Here is a 24821-nt window from a genome sequence, read left to right as displayed (position 1 = left end):
GTCGTGAGATTGAGCCCCACATTGGGTTCTGCACTGGATATGGAGCCTGCTTAAGATTCTCTCTCCCTCTCCCTCTGCCCCCCCACCAAACACACACAATCACACACACAAGACACCATATCACACCCATTAGGATGCCTACCATCAATAAAACAATGCAAGAACATAAAAACTGTTGGCAAGGATGTAGAAAATTTGGAGCCCTGTGCATTGGTGGGAAGGTATCATGGTGCAGTTGCTGTGGTAAATGGTTATGGCAATTTCTCAAAAAATTAAACACAGAAATACCATAGTATCCAGCAATTCCACTTCTGAATATATAACCAAAAGAACTAAAAGCCAGGTCTTGAAGAGATAGTTGTACACCCATATTCATAGCAGTGTTATTCCCAACAGCCAAACCATGGAAGAAACCCAAATAACCCTTGACAGATGCATGGGTTAGCAGAATCTAGTATACACATAAATGGGATACTATTCATCCTCAGAAAGGAGTGAAATTCTAATACATGCCACAATATGAATGAACATTGAGGACATTACACTAAGTGAAATAAGCCGGTTGCAAAATGATATATACTGTATAATTCCATTTTTATGTGGTATCTAAAATAGCCAAATTTATAGAAAATCAAGTGGTGGTTTCCAGACTGTGAGGGGAGGAGATAATGGAGAGTTACTGTTTAATGGGTACAAGGTTTCAGTTTTGTACAAGGAAAAAAATTCTGGAGATTGACTGTATGACAATGTGAATGTACTTAACACTACTGAACTGGATACTTAAAAAATAGTTAAGGTGGTATGTTTAATGTCATGTGTAATTTGTTTCTTAAAAAAAGACATTCTTGGGGCGCCTGGGTGGCTCAGTGGATCAAAGCCTCTGCCTTCGGCTCAGGTCATGATCTCAGGGTGCTGGGATCAAGCCCCACATCAGTCTCTCTGCTTGGCGGAGAGCCTGCTTTCTCACCCCCTGCCTGCCTCTCTGTCTATTTGTGAATCTTTTAAATAAATAAATGTCTTTTAAAAAATTAAAAAAATAGAATAACCTCATTTTTTTAAAAAAAGACATTCTTAGGACAATTGGGGAAATTTGAGTATTAGATGATGCCAAAGAATGATCACTATCTTTTTAAGATGTGATAATAGCGCTGCAGTTACATAATATCCACTTTTTTTAAAAAAAAAAGATTTATCCATTTGACAGATAGAGAGCACAAGTAAGCAGAACGGCAGGCAGAGGGAGAGAGAGAAGCAGGCTCTCCGCTGAGCAGGGAGCCCGATGTGGGGCTCGATCCCAGGACCCCATAATCAAGACCCTAGCTGAAGGCAGCCGCCCAATCAACCAAGCTATCCAGGAGCCCCAAAATCCAAATTTGTTAAAAGAGTCCAAATCTGAAATATATTGGTATGAAATAAAAGGTATCTGGGATTTGTTTTTATTTTTATTTTTTTAATATTTATTTGTCAGAGAGAGAGTGAGGGAGAGAGTGCACAAGTAGGGGGAGCAGCCTGCAGAGGGAGAAGCAGGCTCCCCATTGAGCAGCTAGCCTGATGTGGGATTTCCCAGGACCGTGGGATCATGATCTGAACCACAGTCAGACACTTAACCCATTGAGACATGCAGGTGCCCCTGGAGGGGAAATTTGATAATATATTTCAGACATTTGAAAATCTCATCTCTGACAATTGGCTCTAAAAATTACTCATTCATTTTGAGGCTTAAAAATAGTATATCAAAAATATTTTAACTCAAAATATTTTTAACTTTATCTTCAAAGGGACTTCCATGAATGGCATGACATTTGAGTTAGAAGGACCAGACCCAGGGGTGCTTGGGTGACTCAGTCATTAAGTGTCTGCCTTTGGCTCAGGTCATGATCCTAGGGTCCTGAGATTGAGCCCCATGTTGGGCTCTGCTCATTGGAGAGCCTGCTTCTCCCTCTCTCACTCCCCCTACTTGTGTTCCCTTTCTTTCTGTCTCTCTCTCTGTCAAATAAATGAAATTTAAAAAAAAAAGAAAAAGTAGAAGAAGAACCAGACCCACGGATACCGGACAAAGGAAGAAGGGCCATGGTTCTGTTTCGGCCACACTGAAAGCCTTGCTTCATAGCAAAGAGGGACCATGGCTCTTCAGCCAAGCCAGGAAGACACGGATACAGTTCTTTCCCTCACCAATGTAGAGCAGCCTCTCTGAGGCCTCTGGCAGACAGAGAAGTCTGAGTTGTGGGGCTGAGAAGTGGCAAGTGGTGGAAAACTGGTGTATGCCTGTTCAAACCAGGATGGAATGATTTCAAATTCTAGAAGGTGAACTCAGAATCCCAGAGCAGAACACATTGGGCCATTGTGCAGGTAGGTGGGTGGGTGAGGAGGGAATGCATCATCAATTCAGGGGAACTTTTTCTCTGCTGGCTGCTGTATGCCAGATGATGCAGAATAAATGGTTTAAGAGGCCCTGGGGACTTCTGGTCCTGGGAAAATATGGAGTAAACACATCTCTCCCTATTCCCTCTATTAAGTATAGTTAAAAGAACAACATAAGGAAACTCTGAAAGGTGGAGAAAAGGAGACATACTGGCTAGGGACCTAGGGACCCACATAATGACATGGTAGTGATTCCCAGGGTTTTCTTTTTGCCTTATATAGCTCACACTGAGTACTGGAGAAGCCAGCAACCCAGAAACTAATTGTACAGACCCAAAAAAGGGGGGTAGGGGAGAAAAAAAAGCGGGGGGGTGGTTGCTCTCTCTAGCCAAAGGACTAGCAAGGGACAGCCTAGAAAGAAAGCTTTTAGGGGCCCCTGGGTGGCTCAGTCAGTTAAGCATCTGCCTTTGGCTCAGGTCATGATCTCAGGGTCCTGGGATTGAGCCCCGTGTCGGGCTCCCTTGCTCAGCCTGAGTCTGCTTCTCCCTCTGCCTTGCCCCTCTTCTTTCTTTTTTTTTTTTTTTTAAAGATTTTATTTATTTATTTGTCAGAGAGAGAGGGAGAGAGAGCAAGCAGAGGCAGAGGGAGAAGCAGGCTCCCTGCCGAGCAAGGAGGCCGATGTGGGACTCGATCCCAGGACGCTGGGATCATGACCTGAGCCGAAGGCAGCTGCTTAACCAACTGAGCCACCCAGGCGTCCCTTGCCCCTCTTCTTATGCTCTCACTCTCTCTCCCTCTCTCTCAAATAAATCTTAAAAAAGAAATAAAGAAAAAACTTTTAGATAATAACCACTCTACTCCAGCCATAAAAACTGTAGAGAAAACTGCAATACCACCTATGCCCTGCCAGGCACGGACACTTCTATTCTTTTTTGTTGTTGTTGTTGTTGTTGTTGTTGTTGTTTTATTTTATTTTATTTTATTTTCAATTTATTTATTTTCAGAAAAACATTATTCATTATTTTTTTCACCACACCCAGTGCTCCATGCAAGCCGTGCCCTCTATAATACCCACCACCTGGTACCCCAACCTCCCCCCCCCCCCCGCACTTCTATTCTTACCTGCTGGGTGGTGTCAGAAGAGGCCTAGTGGGGAGTAAGGATTTTCGCCTCCGCGGGCTGCAGTGTTGCTCCTCCACTATGCCCGTGGAGGCCACACGGGGGCAGTACTGACACTTCCTGCCCCCTCCAGCCAGGGTGGTATCAGCAGAGGCTCAGTGGGCAATGTGAATTTCCACCCTGGCCCCACAGTTACTACATACCCCCATCCCCGCTTTCCAGGATGTTAACAGAGGCTGAGTAGGGAACCTGAACTTGGGACAGTACTGAGAAGGGTTTCTAAAGCAGAAGGTTTAAATAAGATCCAGAGTCTCATAGCACTCAAAATTTCCAAGGCTAAAAGTCACTCTTCACACCAAGAACCAGGCAAATCTGGAGCAGGAAAAGACAATCCAATCCCACTGATGCTAATACCAAGGTGACCCTGATGTTGAAATTACCTGACAAGGATTTTAAAACAGCCAGTGTTAAAATGTTTCAGTGAGCAATTATAAACTCACTTCATTTTCTATTTGCTTTTTATTAACAAGCAAAATAATGATTACAAAACAACAACACAAGGAGTGCCGGGGTGGCTCAGTCAGCTGAGTGTCCAACTCATGATTTAGGCGCAGGGTCGTCGTCTCAGGGCCACGAGATCAAGCCCACTGTCAGGCTCCACGCTGAGCATGCAGCCTACATAAGATTCTCTCTGTCCTTCTCCTCTGCAATTTGCATGTGCTCCCATGAATGCATTCATTCTCTCTAAAAACACCACCACCAACAACAACAACACAAGAACAACAAGATTAAAGTTGGAACAGCAATGAGTCAGATTGCTGCTGGAGTTCCTGAAGGTACCCGGGGTCCATGCTCTCTCACTTCAAGGCAGGACCCAAGCACAACTGTGCGTTTAGGTATATTTATGACCAAGAAAAGTCGGAGAGAGGAAAACCACTGGAGAACAGAAAGAATTAAAAGCTTTTCATCAGGCAATCCCAAAGCACTCTGCCCTTTTCCTCATCTTGGCCTCTGTATCCTCTGTGGTTCTTGTTCCATTGGAACTTGTAACAGTTTCAAATCACTCCTTCCCATTTCTGCTTCTCATCATCTTCAGACTTTCTGGAGATTGACGAGACATTCAAACCAAATCTTTGAGCTCTTTCCTTTAGTTTATCCAGGTTAACCATTGGTTTGGCATCAGACGGCAGGCCTTTTAACCCACTGAGCCACCCAGGCACCCTAAATGACAGGCCTTTTGATGGAACTGAAGAAATCCCAAATCTCACTGCCCAGGCAGTGGTCTTACTTTCCAAGCTCACAGGTACATTGAATCATTCAGCTCTCTTTTGCATTCTCTGGGTCTATGGTATCTCCGATGTAATTTTTACCACTTTCTTCTCTTCTGCCGCATCTTAGGAGTTCTTCCTCTTTGACAGACAGTTCTATGGGCTTTGTTTCTTCCTCTGTTTCATCTCCCAGTACATCTTAATTTGTCTCCTCTTCAGCATGCTTCCAAGGCATGCCTGGGTGGCTCAGTCGGTTAAGCATCTGCCCTTGGCTCAGGTCATGATCCCAAGGTCCTGTGATTGAGTCCCACATCAGTCTCTCTGCTCATTGGGGATCCTGCTTCTCCCTCTCCCTCTTTCTGCTGCTCCCCCTGCTTGTGTTCTCTCTCTCTTCTCTAATAAATAAATAAAATCTTTTTAAAAAAGCATTTGTCTGGAGACTGTAGTAAGATTTTATTTTATTCCCTTAGTCTCCAAACCATGAGCAACACATTGCTGCTTTAGTTCAGCAAGCCTCGGATTATGGAGCTCCACCTTCTGCTGCCATCATGTTACCCTTCTAAGTCCACTCACAATTGCACTTCAAACAAACAAAAAAATTGTTTTGGAAAAGACATAAAAGAAATGAAGAACTAAATTGAAAATTTGGAACTGAAAAAGGTGAAAAAAAAAACCCTCAGTGGATGTGTTCTATGGTAAAATGAAACAAAAGTTTCAATTAGCAATAATCGCACCTCGCATAAACCTCATTGCCTACGATACTGCCACTGCGCAATGCTTGGAGAGGACAAAGGAAAGAATCAATGAACTTGAAGATAGAATAATAGAAATCACCCAACCTGAGCAGAGAGAGAATAGATTGAAAAAACAAGACAAAACAAAACAAAATCTCAGGAATTTGTGGAACTTTAAGAAGACATCTAATAGGGCGCCTAGGTGGCTCAGTGGGTTAAGCTGCTGCCTTCGTCTCAGGTCATGATCTCAGGGTCCTGGGATTGAGTCCCACATCGGGCTCTCTGCTCAGCGGGGAGCCTGCTTTCCTCTCTCTCTCTCTCTGCCTGTCTGTCTACTTGTGATGTCTCTCTGTCAAATAAATAAATAAAATCTAAAAAAAAAAAGACATCTAATATTTGTGTCATTGTGATGTGGAAATGGTGAGTATTGGAACTGGTAGTCCAGAATAATTCTTTTTTTTCTTTTTTAAAGATTTTATTTATTTATTTGACAGAGAGAGATCACAAGTAGGCAGAGAGGCAGGCAGAGAGAGAGGAAGGGAAGCAGGCTCCCTGCTGAGCAGAGAGCCCAATGCGGGACTCAATCCCACGATCCTGAGATCATGACCTGAGCTGAAGGCAGCGGCTTAACACACTGAGCCACCCAGGTACCCCATGTAGTCCAGAATAATTCTTGAGAGGTCTTCAGCACAGTGGTTTTATTAAAGCATGGGGATAGGACCCGTGGGGGGAAAGAGGTGCACTGGCGTTGTGACGAATTATACTTTGGAGTTAAGAGAAGTAAAGACAAAGGAAGTTTCCAAAAGGATTTTCATATTTAAAGAAGATTGGATCTTAGAGGTCAGGTTAGTATTAAGATAAGGTTTCCTTTTGCGTTTAGCATATTATCACTGAGGCAGCTAAGCTCCTTGAAGAAGGTTACTCTGCCTCTCCCAAGCACTTGTCAACCAGCTATAAGTCATAAGATTTAATTTTATGTACATTTCCTTAGCCTTTGTTCCCCACATCAACTGGAATCCCAAAATTAGAGGAGAAAGAAGGTGGGGCTTTAAAAGTATGGCTCAGTATTTTCCAAATATGGCAAAAGACCTAAACCTACAGATTCAAGAAACTCCTCAAATCCCAAAAAAGATACCCCCCACCAAAAAATCCACTCCAAGATACATCATAGTCAAACTTCTGAAAACTAAGGACAAAGAAAAAATCTTGAAAGCAGCCAGGGAGAAATGATACCTTCCCTATAATGAAAAAACATTTTGAATGACATCAAATTTCTCACTGGAAGCTTTAGAGAGCAGAAAAAGTGGCACAATATTTCCTTTTCTTTTCTTTTTGGCACAACATTTCCAAGTGCTGAAAGAAAAGTGTCAACTCAAAATCCTATATCCAGTGAGAATTGGGAATAAAAAGGACATGGACATTCTCAGATGAAGATAAACAATGAGAATTTGTCAACAGCAGAACTACCCTTAAAAAGTCACTACTGGAAGTTTTAGAAAGAGAAATTAAGTGATTAAAAAATGATTGAAAAAAGAATCTTGAATCAAGAAGGAAGAACTAAAGTGTAAAAAAGTCTTAAAAAAGTTAATATAATATGCTTTCCTTCCTTATTTGAGTTTTCTAAATGACATCTGATGGTTTAAGCGAAGAATTAGTGGTTGTGTGCATGATAAATTAGGGAAGTTGGTAAGTGTAGTTATAATTTCTCCTTCAAGCAACTGCACAATGAAAAGGAGAAATGAAGTGACAGCTGGCCAGGAGGAGGGGCTCTGTGGTCACCATGATTTCCTCTTTCCTCAAAAGATTAAAGCCCATCAGGCCCAGTATAGTGTCCCTTCCCAGTCTAGTGTGCCCTGTCCCACACACTCATTCATTGTCTGATGTGATTCTCAATTTATGTTGAAGAAATATTTAAGACCGTTATAAACAGGGGCAAGTAAAGGGACTTAAAGGGAAGAAACTTCTTTTTTTTTTTTTTTTTTAAAGATTTTATTCATCTAGGGGCACCTGGGTGGCTCAGTGGGTTAAAGCCTCTGCCTTCGGCTTAGGTCATGATCCCAGGGTCCTGGGATTGAGCCCCGCATTGGGCTCTCTCCTTAGCGGGGAGCCTGCTCCCCCTTCCCTCTCTGCCTGCCTCTCTGCCTACTTGTGATCTCTGTCTGTCGAATTTAAAAAAAAAAAATCTTAAAAAAAAAAAAAGGCTTTATTCATCTATTTGACAGACAGAGATCACAAGTAGGCAGAGAGGCAGGCGGGGAGTGGGGGGGAAGCAGTCTCCCTGCTGAGCAGAGAGCTGGACATGGGGCTCTATCCCAGAACCCTGGATCTGATCTGAGCCAAAGTCAGAGGCTTTAACCCACTGAGCCACCCAGGCGCCCCGGGAAGAAATTTTTGATACCTCATTGAAACTGGTAATGTCAACACAAGTAGAACTGAGATAAATTATACACAGATAATATTATACTGAGTGCCTACTAAATATCTATACAAAGGAATACTCTCCAAACACTGTCAATAAATCAAAATAAAATTCTACTCAAAATAACCAAAATTATTTGGAGTGCCTGGGTGGTTCAGTCAGTTAAGCATCTGCCTTCAGCTGGGGTCATGATTCCAGGGTCCTAGGATGGAGCCCCACATCAGACTCCCTGGTTGGTGAAGAGCCTGCTTCTCCCTCTCCCTTTGTCTGCTGCTCCCCCTGCTTGTGTTCTCTCTCGGTCAAATAAATAAATCTTTGGGGGAAAAATAACCAAAATTACAGAAATGGAGAATAGATTAGTCAGCTGTTATGGCTGCTGGGGAAAAGGGGAGTGGTCAGTCTATAAAGAGGTAGCCAATAGAGATCTTGTAGGTAAGAGTTTTGTATCCTGATTGTAGTGATGGTAACACAGATCTCTACATGTGATAAAGAGGCAAGGAATTGTACACACACACTGTACCAGTGTCAAGTTCCTGCTTTGATATTGTATCACAGTTACTTAAGAGGTATCCATTGGGGGAAATTATATGAGAGGTTCAGAAACTACTCTGTACTATTACTGCAACTTCCTGTGAATCTATAATTATCTCCAAAGATTTTTTAAAAATTTTAACATAAAAATGAAGTAAAAAAATTATGCAATGATCAAAGCTTAATTTTCTATCCTGCCTCCCCCCCGCCCCATTTCACCGAGATGTAACTAGCATATAGTACTACATGAGTTTAAGGTATGCAGAATAGTGACTTGACTTACATACATTGTGAATGATTACCACAGTAAGTTAACATCCATCATCTCATATAGATTTTTTTTTAAGATTTTATTTATTTTATTTGACAGACAGAGATCACAAGTAGGCAGAGAGGCAGGCAGAGAGAGAGGGAAGAGGAAGCAGTTTCCTTGCAAGACTTTTTTCCCTCTTAGGATCCACTCTCTTTAACAAGTTTCATTATACTATACAGCGTGTTTACTATAGTCATCATGTTGTACACTGTATCCCCAGTGCTTGCTTATTTTCTAACTGGAAGCTTGTACCTTATGACCACCTTCATCCATTTCCTCCTCCCCCAACCTCCCACCTCTGGTCACCGCACATCTGATTTCTAAGAGTTTGGGTCTTTGTTTAGATTCCACCTTTAAGTGAGATAATATAGTGTTTTTCTCTGTCTGATTTCACTTAGCATAAAGCCCTCTAGGTCCATCCATGTTGTCTTAAATGGCAGGCTTTCTTTTTCAAAATGGCTATTTCATTGTGTGTGTACACACACACACACACACACACACACACACATATACCACTTCTTTACCCATTCATCTATCAGTGGGCACTTAGGTTCTTTCCATGTATTGGCTATTATAAATAATGCTGCTATGAACATGTTAGCGCAGATCTCTTTGACACAGTGTTTTCATTTCCTCTGGATATATACTCGGAAGTGGAATTGCTGCATCATACGGTAGTTTTGATTTTTTGAGAAATTTCCATATTGCTTTTCATAATGGCTCGGCTATGGCCAACAGTCCACGAGGATTTCCTTTTCTTCACATCTCTGCCAGCATTTATCTTCTATCTTGTTTTTTAAAAAAATACCCTTCATTATAAAAATGATCCCTGACAATATATACTTATGTGTAAATAAAAGTCTTCGTATTTCCAACTAGCAATTTATGTTGGGAAAATGAACAAAACTATATTTTTTGAGGATCTACTTATTATATTGGTCCTGATAAAAAGCAGAATTCAAACATAAACAAAACAGGGCTCTGTCCTCAAGGAACTTAAAGCCCAAGGAATCAAGGCACAAATGCAGGGAAACCTTCATAATTCAGGAGTTAGACAACACAGCCCCTCCATAACAGATACTCTGGCTTGTGCCAGAGACAGCACCTCTTACAAGTTCTAAAGGCAGGCTTCTTCTGTGGGCCAGTCCTTAAAAACCCCCCACGGAGGCAGATAACCTTGAAGTGAGTTTTGAAAAGTGGAGATGGTGAAGCCAGAGATTCAAGCAGTAAGGGAATAACTTAGATGGTGAAAGTGAGAGACACATTGGGGGCTGGTGGACTGGAAGACAAGACCCTCTGGGTTCAGTGGGGAGCCCCTAGAATGCAGGCTGCAATTGGGTGCATGTATCTGGGCAGGAAAGGGCTAAACCAGAGTGTGGAGATTATTTTAGTGGTTGTGTGCAGGACAGATCAGGGAATTGGATAAGCACAGTGGTTAATTACTGCTTCAGACCACTGCATAAATAAGAATAAGAAATGAAGTGACTGCTGGTTGGGAGGGGCACCTCTGGGACCCCCAGAATCTCCTCAAACCTCAGCAGGCTTATTCCAGTGTCCCCTATCCTAAGCACTCATACATTAATTCAACCTGCAACTACCTAACCCTGAGGTCCTGAGGTCTGAGGAGTGGGCCAAGTTCAAGGACCCAGGAGGCAAATCTCACATGGTCCTTGCTGTATTAGGTTCTTCTGAGTATCCATAAGTGAAAATGAATGTGTTGAAAGACTACCACCCTTATCTACTTCATTACCTCCTTCTCAAGTAGCACTATCCAACAGAAACAGATAAGCCACATATATATTTTTAAATTCTCTAGTAACAATGTTAAAAAAGGTAAAAAGAAGTAGGTGAAATTAACTTTAAAATATATTTTATTTAACCCAATATATCTAAAATACCTTTTTAACATACAATATATATGAAAACTATTGATGAGATTTTAACTAGTTTTCATATTAAGTCTTCAAAATCCGATGTATATATACACTTACAACACATCTCAAGTTAGACTAGCCATATTTCAAATGCTCAATAGCTACACAGGTGGCTAGTGGCTACCGTACTGGACTTTGTAGCTATAAAACCTTGCTACTCAAAGTGTGGTCCCTGGACCAGTAGCATTACCAGTAGCATCAATGTTAGAAATAAAGAATCTGGAGCACCTGGGTGGCTCAGGGGATTAAAGCCTCTGCCTTCAGCTCAGATCATGATCCCAGGGTCTTGGGATCGAGTCCGAGTCCCGCATCATGCTCTCTGCTCAGTGGGGAGCTTGCTTCCCCCCCTTCCCCCAGCTGCCTCTCTGCCTACTTGTGATTTCTGCCTGTAAAATAAACAAATAAAATCTTTTTTAAAAAAAGGGGTGCACCTGGGTGGTTCAGCGGGTTAAAGCCTCTGCCTTCAGCTCAGGTCATGATCTCAGGGTCCTGGGATGGAGACCGGTGTCAGGCTCTCTGCTCGGCAAGGAGTCTGCTTCCCTCCCCCTCCCCCCTTCTCTGCCTGCCTCTCTGCCTACTTGTGATCTGTCAAATAAATAAATAAAATCTTAAAAAAAAAAAGGAATAAAGAAGGAATCTTTGGCCCCACTCCAGAAGTAATTCATCAGATTCTTTACTTTAATAGGATCCCTGAGTAATCCACAGGTACAAAAATGGAACATTTCTGCCTCACACATTAGAGAAGAGAGATATAGGGTGCTTTGGCTATTCAACATCAACACTTCTCCTAGTCATCGAAGTTGCATGCCATGATTTAACTCAGTCCTGGCTCCAGAAATCTAAGCCAAGCAGCACTTCTCCTTGGTGCTGAGTGCTATGGTTGGTTCAGGCATTTCATGTGACCCAACAAGTGTCAATGAGACCCAGTGAATCCTTTGATAGATTCATTTGATAGCATCCTTTGGTAGATTGAATGAAAAAGGCTGTGCATTCTGGAGCCATTTTTGAGCATGATGGGAGAGACTGCCTGCATATATATGAAGCCTGTGAATGGAGGAAAAGCCAGATACTGATGATCTCATTTGAGTCCCTGCTTCAGGGCTTACAGCTTGACTTTTCAGACTTGTGAGCCAGTAAATTACCTGTTTGTTTAAACTTGTTTGGGTTGTGTGCTAGTTAGGTATCTGTCTCCTCCTCCACATCTCCTCTCGCTCTGTGCCTCAGGGTATTGACCTTCAAGGATTACATCAATAGGCTCCCTTTGCCCTCTGGTTCTCTACGGAGCTTGGCCAATGGGAGGTACCAGCAGCAGCTCAGAGAGTAGGAAGAGACTGAAGCTGGGATATTTATTTGCTTGTCTCCCTCCTTGTGAGCTTGCTGAGGGCTAAATTCCTTTCTATCAAAGCTACTCTCAGGTAGCTTTCTCCTTCACTTACTTTCTCTGGTTCTAGTAGTCCTCTGTCTCCCTACTCCTTTATGGCCTACAGTTGTCTCCTCCCCAAGGTTGTCAGTCCTGCACTACTGCACATTCCTTCTGGTTTCCCTTTTCCCTGACCATGACTCTGCAATAAGTTCCTTTATCAAACTCTCCTTGAGGCATCCATTCAGAGTGTGCCACTTGTTTCCTTTTGCGATCTGAATGGTACAATAATTAGTGTCAGGAGTGGTCTTAAAATAGGATTCCGGTCAACTAATCTTCCACAAAAGAGGAAAGAGTGTCCAATGGAAAAAAGACAGCCTCTTTCAATAAATGGTGTTGGGAAAATTGGACAGCCACATGCAGAAAAATGAAATTGGACTATTTCCTTACACCACACATGAAAATAGACTCAAAATGGATGAAGGACCTCAATGTGAGAAAGGAATCCATCAAAATCCTTGAGGAGAACACAGGCAGCAACCTCTTCGACCTCAGCCGCAGCAACATCTTCCTAGGAACATCGCCAAAGGCAAGGAAAGCAAGGGCAAAAATGAAGTATTGGGATTTCATCAAGATCAAAAGCTTTTGCACAGAAAAGGAAACAGTTAACAAAACCAAAAGACATCTGACAGAATGGGAGAAGATATTTGCAAATGACATATCAGATAAAGGGCTAGTGTCCAAAATCTATAAGGAACTTAGCAAACTCAACAACCAAAGAATAAATAATCCAATCAAGAAATGGGCAGAAGACATGAACAGACATTTCTGCAAAGAAGACATCCAGATGGCCAACAGACACATGAAAAAGTGCTCCACATCACTCGGCATCAGGGAAATACAAATCAAAACCACAATGAGATATCACCTCACACCAGTCAGAATGGCTAAAATTAACGAGTCAGGAAGTGACAGATGCTGGTGAGGATGCGGAGAAAGGGAACCATCCTACACTGCTGGTGGGAATGCAAGCTGGTGCAACCACTCTGGAAAACAGCATGGAGGTTCCTCAAAATGTTGAAAATAGAACTACCCTATGACCCAGCAATTGCACTAGTGGGTATTTACCCTAAAGATACAAACATAGTGATCTGAAGGGGCACATGGACCCGAATGTTTATAGCAGTAATGTCTACAATAGCCAAACTATGGAAAGAACCTAAATGTCCATCAACAGATGAATAGATAAAGAAGAGGTGGTATATATACACAATGGAATACTATGCAGCCATAAAAAGAAATGAAATCTTGCCATTTGCAACGATGTGGATGGAACTAGAGGGTATTATGCTTAGCGAAATAAGTAAATCGGAGAAAGACAACTATCATATGATCTCCCTGATATGAGGAAGTGGAGATGCAACATGGGGGGTTAAGGGGGTAGGAGAAGAATAAATGAAACAAGATGGGATTGGGAGGGAGACCAACCATAAGTGACTCTTAATCACACAAAACAAATTGAGGGTTGCTGAGGGGGAGGGGTGTTGGGAGGGGGGGTGGGGTTATGGACATTGGGGAGGGTATGTGCTATGGTGAGTGCTGTGAAGTGTGTAAACCTAGCGATTCACAGACCTGTACCCCTCGGAATAAAAATATATGTTTATGTTTATAAAAAATTAAAAATTAAAAAAATAGGATTCCACGGATAAAAAAGAGGTGGTATGGTATATGTGTATATGTGGTACACACACACACATATACACACACAATGGACTATTACCCAGACCTAAAAAAGAATGAGGTCTTGCCATTTGTGGCAACATGTTTGGACCTAGAGGGTACTATGTTAAATGAAATAAGTCAGAGAAAGACAAATACCATATAATTTCACTTACATGTGGGATCTAAAAAACAAAACATATAAACAAGCAAACAACAAATAAACAAAAGAAACAGACTCATAAATGCAGAGGACAAATGGGGGATTGCCAGAGAGGGGTGGGTAGGAGGATGGGTGAAACAGATGAAGAGGATTAAGAGGTACAAACATCCAGTTATAAAATAAGTAAGTCATGGAGCTGAAAAGTACAGTATAGGGAATGTAGTAAATGATACTGTAATAACACTATACAGTGACTGATGGTAACTTCACTTACTATGGTGAGTACTGCATAATACATAGAATTATTGAAAAAAAAAAAGAAGATTCCAGAATTGAGTTGCCCATATATTTGAGGAAGACATGGATAACATCCTTGTTGTGGTGAAATGGGACCCTGGCAATCCATAACATGCAGGGTCATCACTGCATCACTGCGCATGGCACGGGATAAAGCACAGGTAGAGGAGAATAAAGACATGAGGAGATTCAAGATTTAACCAACTTGCAGGACCTATCACGAACTGTGTATTATCTAGTCTAGTGAGCCACAAAATTGGAGAGGCATATCAGCCTGCCATTATAAAACGGAAATGTGGGGCACCTGGGTGGCTCAGTGTGTTAGGCTGCTGCCTTCGGCTCAGGTCATGATCTCAGGGTCCTGGGATGGAGTCCCGCATCGGGCTCTCTTCTCAGCAGGGAGCCTGCTTCCTCCTCTCTCTCTGCCTGCCTCTCTTCCTACTTGTGATCTTTCTCTGTCAAATAAATAAATAAATAATCTTTAAAAAAATAAAAATAAAACGGAACTGTGTACACACTGGGCAGATCCAAAGGCACAGAGAACTACTTGATTCCCCAGGCACCCAACACCTCTGCCTGATTTTATCTCCCTCAACATTCTACCAATGCCCTCAAGAGAAACAAATAAGGTCAGTTAGTGGCAGAAAAGAAAGTACAGCCTTCTCTTCCAGAAGCAGCCAGAGTGTTGCACCACAGCCCACTCTGGAGTGGCTCCAAAAGCCTGGAATGAAGAGATGTTGTACAGTGAGCAGTACTCTGCTACAGATCTAGCTAAGGCTCAGATCTACCCTGACATGTGGGGAGTAACTAATAGGCTGGCCAGCTGGTCAGGAATTTACAAAGAATAAGATCAGAAGACCAGGGACAAGGCAGTCAAAAGAAAGGTGGACTTCTTGCCAACCACAAAGGATAAAGATATTCATGTTACACAAAAATGCTCATCCAAAGGAAGGAAAAAAAAAAAAGAAATGCTCACCCACGAGCTTCTGTTGTAGATGAGGCTTTCAATAATCAGGAGGATAAGATGACCCAACCTGTGGAGATCAAATGGCCTCTTCCTCAGATACTCTGATGCTTGGTCAATGGACCCGCTTACAAAGTGGCCATGATGACTGGAAGGGAGACAATGATGGGCTTAACAACATAGACTTGCCCTCACCAAGCTCATCTGGCTACTGCCAACGTCTTCCTTGTGTGTGTGGGGGGAGGATTTTAACTACAAATTCAAAAATTTTGATAGCTATAACTCTATGCAGCTTATCTATTTCTTCATAAATGAGATTTGAGAGTTTTTCAAGAAAATGCATCCATTTTGGGTCCCCTGGATGGCTCAGTCAGTTAAACACCTGCCTTCAGCTTAGGTTATAATCTCAGGGTCTTGGAATCAAGTCTCACATTGGGCTCCCTGCTTAGCAGGGGAGTCAGCTTCTCCCTCTCCCTCCCCATACTCATGTTCATTCTCTCAAATAAAATCTTTAAAGATGCATTTAAAAAAAAAAAAACGCATCCAGGGACACCTGAGTGGCTCAGTGGGTTAAGCTGCTGCCTTTGGCTCAGGTCATGATCCTACGGTCCTGGGATTGAGTCCCGCATCAGGCTCCTTGCTCAGTGGGGAGCCTGCTTCTCTCTCCATCTCTGCCTGCCACTCTGCCTGCTTGTGCACGCTCTCTCTCTCTGACAAATAAAATCTTTTTTTTTTTTTAAAGATTTTATTTATTTATTTGACAGAGAGAGATCACAGTAGGCAGAGAGGCAGGCAGAGAGAGGGGAAAGGAAGCAGGCCCCTGCCAAGCAGAGAGCCTGATGCGGGACTCGATCCCAGGACCCTGAGATCATGACCTGAGCCGAAGGCAGCGGCTTAACCCACTGAGCCACCCAGGTGCCCAATAAAATCTTTTTTTAAAAAAAGTATCCATTTCATTTAAATTGTTAAATTTATTGGTATTAAGTTGTTTATGAAATTTCTAAATTATCCTTTCAATATCTGTAAAAACTGTGATGATGTCAATTCAGTCATCCCAGATACTGGCAATTTGTGTTTTCTACACTTTTTCTTGATCAAAACTACAGGTTTAATAACTGTAGGGATCTTTTTTTTTTTTCTCTCAAAGAAACAGTTTTTGGTTTCATTGATTTTCCTCTACTTTTTCTTTAGTATTTCACTGAATTTCTCTCTGGTCATTATTTCTTTTCTTCTGTTTATTTTGAGTTCAAATTACTCTTTTCCCCCAATTTATTAAGATGGAGGATGAGGTCATTGATTTTTGACTGATCTTCTGTAAATAGAACGTTTAGTGCTACACATTTCCCCTAATACTGCTGCTGGGTGCCCAGCATGTTTATTCAGAAGCTGTGTTGAGCCCAGAAATGGTACCGTTGCCACAGGGACCAGCCAGCCACCCAGGTACTGAACCCCTTTCAACATGTTGGGGAAAGTTATTTGTCTTTATAGGAGTAGACACATAGCACAGGGATAGATTTGCCTCCCCTACCTAAAGCATTTCTGCCAGAACCACCAGTTTATGGGATTGCAAAATGCCTTACCTCTTGCCACATTTATCTCACACGATGCTGTTTCCATCAAAGGGACACATTTTATTGCAAACCAAGAGGGAAAGTGGTCTCACTTAGAATTCCTGGTCTTACTACATGGTCTATCACCCAGAAAGAGCTAGTTTGGTAGAACAGTGGGTTGGCCTGTTTAGATCTCAGTTTATAGCCTTAAGAATCAGCAGTCAGTCTACGGAGCCATCTCCCCATAGCCAGAATGCATGGCTTTGGGAAATAGGGGTAAAGGGAGGGGTGACCCTCCTCACTGTTACACCCAGAGCACTACAAAGTAATCTTTGTGCTTCTCATCTCTGCAAACTTGGGCTTTGTGGGTTTAGAAGTTCTAGTATTAAAGAGGATGGTTCTTCCAGAGAACATATCCATAGTTCCGTTAAACTATTAGAAGAAACTGCCTCCTGAGTGATAACACTGGGGCAGACAGTGTCCTCAAACTCTAGCTTCCTTTTCTTTCTTTGGGAATAGAACTCCAGAGTTTTAACTGGAGTTAATATGGCCACCCTGCTGAAGACCACAGACTAGATTATCATTTATAAGACATTTATTCCTTCTCTTCTCTCTTCCCTTCGTGAGCGTATACTTTCTGTCCTACTGATGTTGAGCTTGGGTATGTCACTTATGTGGGCCAATGGTATGTTAGCAGACATGATCCAAGCAAAGGCTTTAAATGTGCTTGTGAAATTGGTGGGCTCAGGCCTTCATCTTGCCATTCTGATTCTTGACAGGGAAGTGCAGAAGTAAAAGGATTCATACCTCTGCCAGGTCACCGATCTTGCTCTAAGGCAACCTTCTCCACATAGCTTCTAACCTACGTACATGACTTACCAAGGTGTACATATGCTGCTATTACCATGAAAGTCATTACTGTGAGGAACGCATGGCCAGGGAGCTTGCTGGTGGCAGGAGGATGACAGATACATCCCAGCGGACGAGATCTGAACCGAAGGTGCAGCGAGCCATGTCCAGTTGAATCCAACATAGACTAGCCAAACACCAGTTCATCTGTAGACACATGAATGAGAAGTTAATGCTTACTATTGGCTGCCACTAGTATTTTGTGGTTGTTTGTTACACAGCATTTTTGGGGCACAGCCAACTGAGACCCTAAGTGTGGCCATGTGACTAAGTTTTGGGCATTAGGATGGAAGAGAAAGTTATATGTGCAACTTTTAGTTCATGACCTTCACAGAAAAGTGTGTGCCCTCTACTTTCCCTCTTCTTCATGCTGCAGAAATGTGTGATGGGAGCTAAGAGCTGCTTGCCGAGGATGAGAGACACAAGGTACGAAGGGCCTGGGACCTCCACACTATGGCAATGAACTATCAGCATAGGACTGCTTATACTCAGACTTTTATATCAGAAAGAAACAAATTTTTATTTTGGCTACTGTTGCAGCAGGAATGCTAGCACCCTAATGCAGCATAGGTTTTCAACCAGTAGCAACCAGGAGGTCCTGAGAAAATGGGTTGTTGCAAGCCCCCTGCAGTATTCATCCAACCACAGTCCCACCATGCCTGCTGCTGGTCTCCTCCTTGCTCTACTGTGGTTGCTCATTTTGCTGTTGACCACTGTACTCAAGGTCTGCCTCAAATCACTGCTGCCCCTGTCACAAAGGCCCCCATTTCCTGCAGCACTGCTAGTGGTAAGGGTCTATCTGGCTTGACTGAAGGGCTAACTGTAACTGGACACTTTATGTGCTTGCCCTATAGTCTAAAGCACAAAAAAAGTTAAAGCAGGGATGCATGTTTACTTATCCTATAAATTGGAGGTGCAAAGACAATGGAGCATCTTTGTTTTCTATAATCTAAGCTTTGCGCAGTGGCAGTATCATAGCCAATGAGGTTTATCCGAGGTGCGATTATTGCTACTTGTTTTCTATAATCTAATCTTTCTCATAAGCACTTGCCCTGCTGGGTGCAAAAGGGAGATTTAGATTTGCCAGTAAATAGTAGGTGGGATTAGTTTGGTTCAAGCAGTGTCTTTGGGGGTAACTTGGTTTCTCTTAAGTAAATGCTGCTTCTCTTTCCCCTTCCCCTTCATATTTTCCAGATGGTTATCTAGGAGTATGGAAAAGGAAAGGCACAAACATAACTGTGTGATAGAAGGAAAGAATTGCCTTGGATCCCTTTGAGTAGGTCCTTGTACTATCCTCTGGTTCTGCCATGAAATACTGGGTCTGATTCCTGAGTTCCTATAATTATCTGCTGAGATGCAGTGGGCCTAATCTGGTCTTTGGGGTGTGATGCCAGCACCCAGAATTGGTGTCCATGGTCCCAACATTTGCCTTCTTCCAGAAAGTCCTCCTCTGAAGGCTTTTCATATACCAGGTCTCAGTGCAAGCCTCTACAACACTTCCTCGTGCCTTCATGGGGCACAGGGAAGCTTTTGATCTCCTGCAGAACAAGTATAGGTTGTCAGGGACTGGGTATGGTATCCTGGTTTTCACTGGCCTAGATTCTGCCCTCCACTGCTGCTAAATTATTGTTCCTACAGTTTTTTGGTCATGATGCAAAGCCAAGAGCAAGGCTTCTCCTAGCAGCCTACAGCCTCCCTCATGCCTTACTTGGGGAAGTGGTCCACAAGCCTCGGATGTTCTTGGATTCTTCATAGTGTCTGTATCTGTCTCCTATAGTTTCCCCTGGTCAATATCTGGATGGACTGGGGAGGATGGACAGGGGAAAATAAGAACCCTGGAGCCTGCCTGCCCTCCTTCCTTTCCCTCCTCTGTTTCTCCTGTCCACATGCTTGCAGATTAAAAAACACAAGTGTTACTTTTATTTCCTCTTCCTTTTTTCCAGGGCAGTGACCCTTACGGTCTGGATACCATAGGTAGGTGTAGTTTCATCCCTGCAGTATGGAACAGGCACCATGCTCTGAGTGAATTAGGCATGGCTTTTGATATAAGGGCTGCAGGGCAACTGTGAACTAGGGCTCTCTAAGAACAATTATATTTTGATAGTCCATCCCCTGAATGTTACCTGTTAAAAGGTTAAGACGCTCTGCTGGGGTGTTTGGTGCAAGCACCAAGCCTGGTTGCTGGCTTTTGTTTTGTGGGGTACCAGAAACATCAGTTCTTCTCTTTGTCAAATATTCACAGTGCAAATTCCTTTCTATCCTTTCTACATCTAGGGGTATGGCACAAAGACCTGCTCCCTTACCCCCAGGCAATCTGTGGGCACATTCATCTCCTGGGAGTACCTTTCCTACAGCCTGGTTTACTTAGCCTAGAAGAATGCCATATTTGTATGTGCCCTTGCATATGCACCTGCTTCCCCAGCACCCTCCAGGGGGTTCTTGGCACTCCCAACTTTGTTTTTCAAGGTCTCCCTGCCAGGTGAAATGTTAGTAACACCCCATGAGCACATTTACAGATGAAATTACCCAACTCCTTACTGAGAAAGGCTTATTCCTAGCTGTGACAGTCTCTACAGCTTTACTTTCTGAAGACTGGGGGGTACGTGCTCTTGCAACATGTGCAGTTAGTTCCTCTTTGTTTCCCTGCTCACAGGCTGTTCCCCAAGCCTTACCTGCCACACAGGAAGGCCTATGGGAGTGCCAACTGTTTTATAGTAGTGACCACTATGCTACCGAATCTTTAACTAATGTTCTCTCTGGGATTTGGGTGAGTTAAAAACTTGGGCAGGGCATACTGTAGTACACTTTTATGGAATTCTACGTAAGAAGTCAAGGTGGACTTTATTATCTTCATGTCCAACTAGATGCTCTATGGGAGGATGGCATGGGGACAGGGCTAATGGGGTTAGCACTTACAGAAGAGAGATCAAGTTTCCCCCCTAAGACTGAACCAGAAGAGTCTGTTAATAGTAGGATAACACCTTCTCTGTCTGCTGGATGAGGTGCTGAGACTCTGCTCTAAGATCATGGGGAGCCCTCCCTCTGTCATGGTTTGCTGCCATTCACTGGGGAAATAACACCACTTCTGGGAGCCAGGTCCCTTTGGATGATGGAAGGCAATTTTCTCCTTAGGCAGACTGCTAACAGACAGAGAACAGTTCATAAATGTCTGGGCACTCCATTTGATAGGGCATTTTTGTCCCCATTTCTTGGGTCCTAAATATTCCAACTCAATGTCCAGGCAGTCGGTAGCCCAAGTTTGGTAGACCTGAAACCTGCATTGACTTTTTCTATTTGGGTAGTAATGGCAAACAAGCCTTCAAAATTCCCTGAGAATCAAAGAGAAAGACTATTTCCTCCATCAGATTTTGCAATCAGAAATGAGGCAGAGCCCAGGGCAGCAGGGGGGGCAGCAGCGGTATGCTGTGAATGACATCACACACACGGTGGCGGAAACCTGTTTGTCCTGAGTAAGCAGACCTGGGTCAGACATACAACAGGCACTGCTGCTCAGCTTCCATCCCTGGAAAGCTTTCTTGCTTTATTCCCACCAGCTAGTAAAGGACATCCATTACTTATTCAGCACTTACAACAAGGCAGGTACTGTGCTAGGCATTTCCAGGAATTTCTGGAGGCAAGTTTCCCAAACTTGCTGAGTTTGTTTCCTCATCAGTAAAACCGGCTTAAAAACCTCACGAGGCTATTTTACTGGCTACCTTAGGTATTTATTTACTTCCCTTAGCATGTTGCCTGGCACATTATGAGCATTTAAGTCTAGTTGTTGCTATAAAGATTTTATTGGGCTTTGTATCGGAATTTATATTAGGAAACTAGGCATTAAGTTCCAGGCTGTCTGAATCCATTCAGTTCCTGAGTTCAGAGAGGGAAGGATACTAACTTATCAGAAGATAAATGAGTATTAGGTTTCTGAGTTTAATGAGATACCTATATTTTTAAATGTTTTTTAATAAACTACAGCTACCCTCAGAGATTCTGAAACCCCTACCTGAGGTTGAGAAGTAAAATGGCATACACCTTTGTGCAAACTTTCCCAGAGAGAAATGTGGTTCTTCGTACATTTCTAAACCGTCATCATGCTGGCAGAGCTTAAGGTGGGCAAAAATGCAAAACAAAATACCAAACCCAAAACTCCACAAAAATCCTTTACTTCCTTTCTAGTGAGAGGGTATTCCATGCTCCTAATGGGCGACCCACAACCTAATCTGAAATACAGAATAATCATAAAAAGAGAAGACTATGGGTCCATGGCAGCACAGGCTCAATGCCCAGAAATGATTTGGGTGAGGCGGGGAGAGTGTACATGACTTTGCTCAGGCCTGGAACAATCTCAAAGCATTCAAAGTGGAGGTGGACCATCAGCCAAAGCTGATAGAGCCAGCAAGACTTGGATGCGTGGACAAGAAAGGTGGCGTCCCTGAAAAGAGGCCCAGTCTGAACAGAGGGGCCAAGGGAGGCACAGTGAAACCAGGTTGAAGAGCGTGTTGGAAGTCCCCTCAGTTTTCAAGAAAAAAGCAGATCGTGGGGTACCAGAAACATCAGTACTTCCTGATATGAGAAACCAAACTTCAAACTACAAAATATACTTTATTTTTTTAAAAAGATTTTATTTATCTGACAGGCAGAGATCACAAGGAGGCAGAGAGGCAGGCAGAGAGAGAGGGGGAAGCAGGCTCCCCACTGAGCAGAGAGCCCAATGTGGGGCTTGATCCAGACCCTGGGATCATGACCTGAGCCAAAGGCAGAAGCTTTAACCCACTGAGCCACCCAGGTGCCCCATATGAAATATACTTTAAAAGAGCACTTATACAGATACAAACTTGTAACCCAAATCTTGAAAGTCTTCTGCGTTCCCGCCCCTGGTAGCATCCCTCCCCTTTCCCTACAGCCAATCACCAAACTGGATGTTTTTGGTTTCCTTGCTTTCTATAAGTATCGAATACAGAAAAACTTATTCAGTTGGGCCTACTTTTGACCTTTTTGTGAGTGCAGTCATAAGGTATTTGTTCTTCTGTTACTGTGTTTCTACTGTTTTGGAGATTCCTCTGAATTTTTTAATATCGTTGTAATAAGTACCTTTATACTGTATAGTACTCATTCTATAGATGCTTTTACATCCCATTTGAGTGACTTCCTTTGCTTAGCTAATTATTATAAAGCATACTGATAAAATTATTTTTATATATATTACTTGGGATATATGCACAGGAGTTTATTAAGGATATAGACCAAGGAGTGGAACTGCTGGGCTGTGGAAGAAGCATAGGTTCTACTTTTCTAGGTAATACCAACCTGCTTTCCAAAGAGTTGTCTCAAGTGACATTCCAACCAGCAAAGTCATAGTTTCTGCTGCTCTTCATCTTGGCCAATACTTGCTGTTCTCTGGCTTTTGAATTTTGCGCAGCTGGTGAGGGTGAAATGGCACCTCACTTTAGATTTAATTTGCCTTTCCTTGATTCTTACTGTGGCTGGGGTTTCTATTTCTGGGACTCCAAAATACTGTTGCGGAATCAATCTTAATGAACTACTTCAAGAATTTACATCATTAGTGCTATAAATTATTGGAATGTTTTGTTCTTACAGTTATAACAATACACATAAAGCAAATGTGTATTGCGCCCCCCAGACATCTCCCAGACCTTATTCTACACACTCACATACATGTATGTTATAGACTAAACATTTGTGTCTCCCCCAAATTCATATACTGAAATCCAAACCCTGAATGTGCTACTAGGATTACCTTTGGAAGGCAATTAGGTCATAAGGGTGGGGCCCTTAAAAATGGGATTAGGGCTTCCTCCTGCTCTCTGCTCTGTGCCATATGAGAAAACAATGAAAAGACAACCATCTACAAGCCAGGAAGCAGGCTCTCACCAGACACCAGATCTGCCAGCACCTTGATCCTGGACTTTCTAGACTCCAGAACTGTGAGAAAAAGATGTCTGTTGTTTAAACAAGCAGTCTATGGTAATTTGTTGTAGTAGCCCAAACTAAGCAACGCTGAAATCTAATTTTTCTACAACTTGCTTGTTTACATTAATTGTGGACCATCCCATTTCAGTATGCATGGACGTACTTCATTCTTTCTAGCTGCTGTGTAATAGCTCATGGTATGGATGGCCCATAATTTCACAGTCTTCTCTTTATTAGTTTTTTTGAGCATGTACTATTTGGATTTATAAAACCCAGTGTGTACAAGAGCATATTCCTCCTACTCCTCTTCCTCAGGAACTCAGTAGCATTGGCCTGGAGCCAACCGAAGTTAGCGAATGCAGTAGAAACTGACCAGATACTCACCACTGCAATTTCTTCTTCCTGAGCACACCGGAAGCCATGTCCCAGTTTCCTTGACTTGGGTTGGGGTCAGACAACTCAGTCTGACCAACACCACATGAGAGGAAGTAACAGACAGAATTTCCAGTGTTTGCTACCTTTCATGGTTTTCTCTCCCTTAGTTAGCTAGCTGATGCAGAGTCCAGTGGAGAACTCCAAGGAGGCTCTAGAAGATGCTGCCACAAGACATTACACGCCAAAATCTCCAATTCTCTGCTTGGAGGAGAGGAACTAGGAACATCTGCATTAAGAAATAAGCTTTTGGGTTAAACCAGTCAACTTTTGGGGCTGTAATTTTAGCTAGCATTAATTATAACAATACACATATTTCTTATGTATCCTGAAATGTTCGAAGTAATAAGCAGTTGCCAGTCCTCTATCAATGAACATGTAGATTATTTCCAGCTTCTCCCTAGTAGAATGATGCTATAATAAACATCCTAATTAGGTAGGTTTTTAGACATATTAAACTCTTAAGTGAAATGGAGCAGGCACCTAGGAACCTGCTCCACCTCGATGAGGTATTTCCTATCTCTTGCTTCATTCGGATGGAGCTCATCAAGTTGGCAGCATGGTGCCAGTCTGGCTGAGCCTCAAGCTACTCCCTGGCTCAGAATCCAGCTGATGCTGAGATTCGCCCTTCAGCACAGACTGACTTTTTTCCCCTTTAGTAACCTTTGCACCGACCTACTTCTTACACTCTCTGAGTGCCTGTCCCCTTGGACATTCGCTTCCTGGGTAAGCCAAGAGATCAGCTTCACACCAGGCTCCACACTCCTAGTTTGTGCATGTCTCCTGTAATCTCATGCTCCCACCATGCTGGACT

The 24821-nt window shown here is 42.8% G+C and overlaps 1 non-coding gene and 2 pseudogenes across 1 annotated transcript; 1 reads left to right on the top strand and 2 right to left on the bottom strand.

Moving 5' to 3' along the window:
• Window positions 1-4447: 4447 nt before the first annotated feature.
• LOC122910164 lies at window positions 4448-17746 on the bottom strand (annotated as a pseudogene).
• On the bottom strand, window positions 5399-5527 carry LOC122910945 (annotated as a pseudogene).
• Window positions 17747-18593: 847 nt separating the features above from the next.
• Window positions 18594-18732, top strand: LOC122910925. Its single transcript, XR_006385300.1, has one exon. It is a non-coding gene; the product is annotated as a U4 spliceosomal RNA (small nuclear RNA).
• The last annotated feature ends 6089 nt before the right edge of the window (window positions 18733-24821 follow it).

Source organism: Neovison vison, chromosome 6, assembly GCF_020171115.1.
Source record: "Neovison vison isolate M4711 chromosome 6, ASM_NN_V1, whole genome shotgun sequence".
In the NCBI taxonomy this organism is placed as follows: Eukaryota; Metazoa; Chordata; class Mammalia; order Carnivora; family Mustelidae; genus Neogale; species Neogale vison.
Note: the sequence above shows the minus strand (reverse complement) of the source record. Positions and strands in the feature narration are given on the sequence as shown.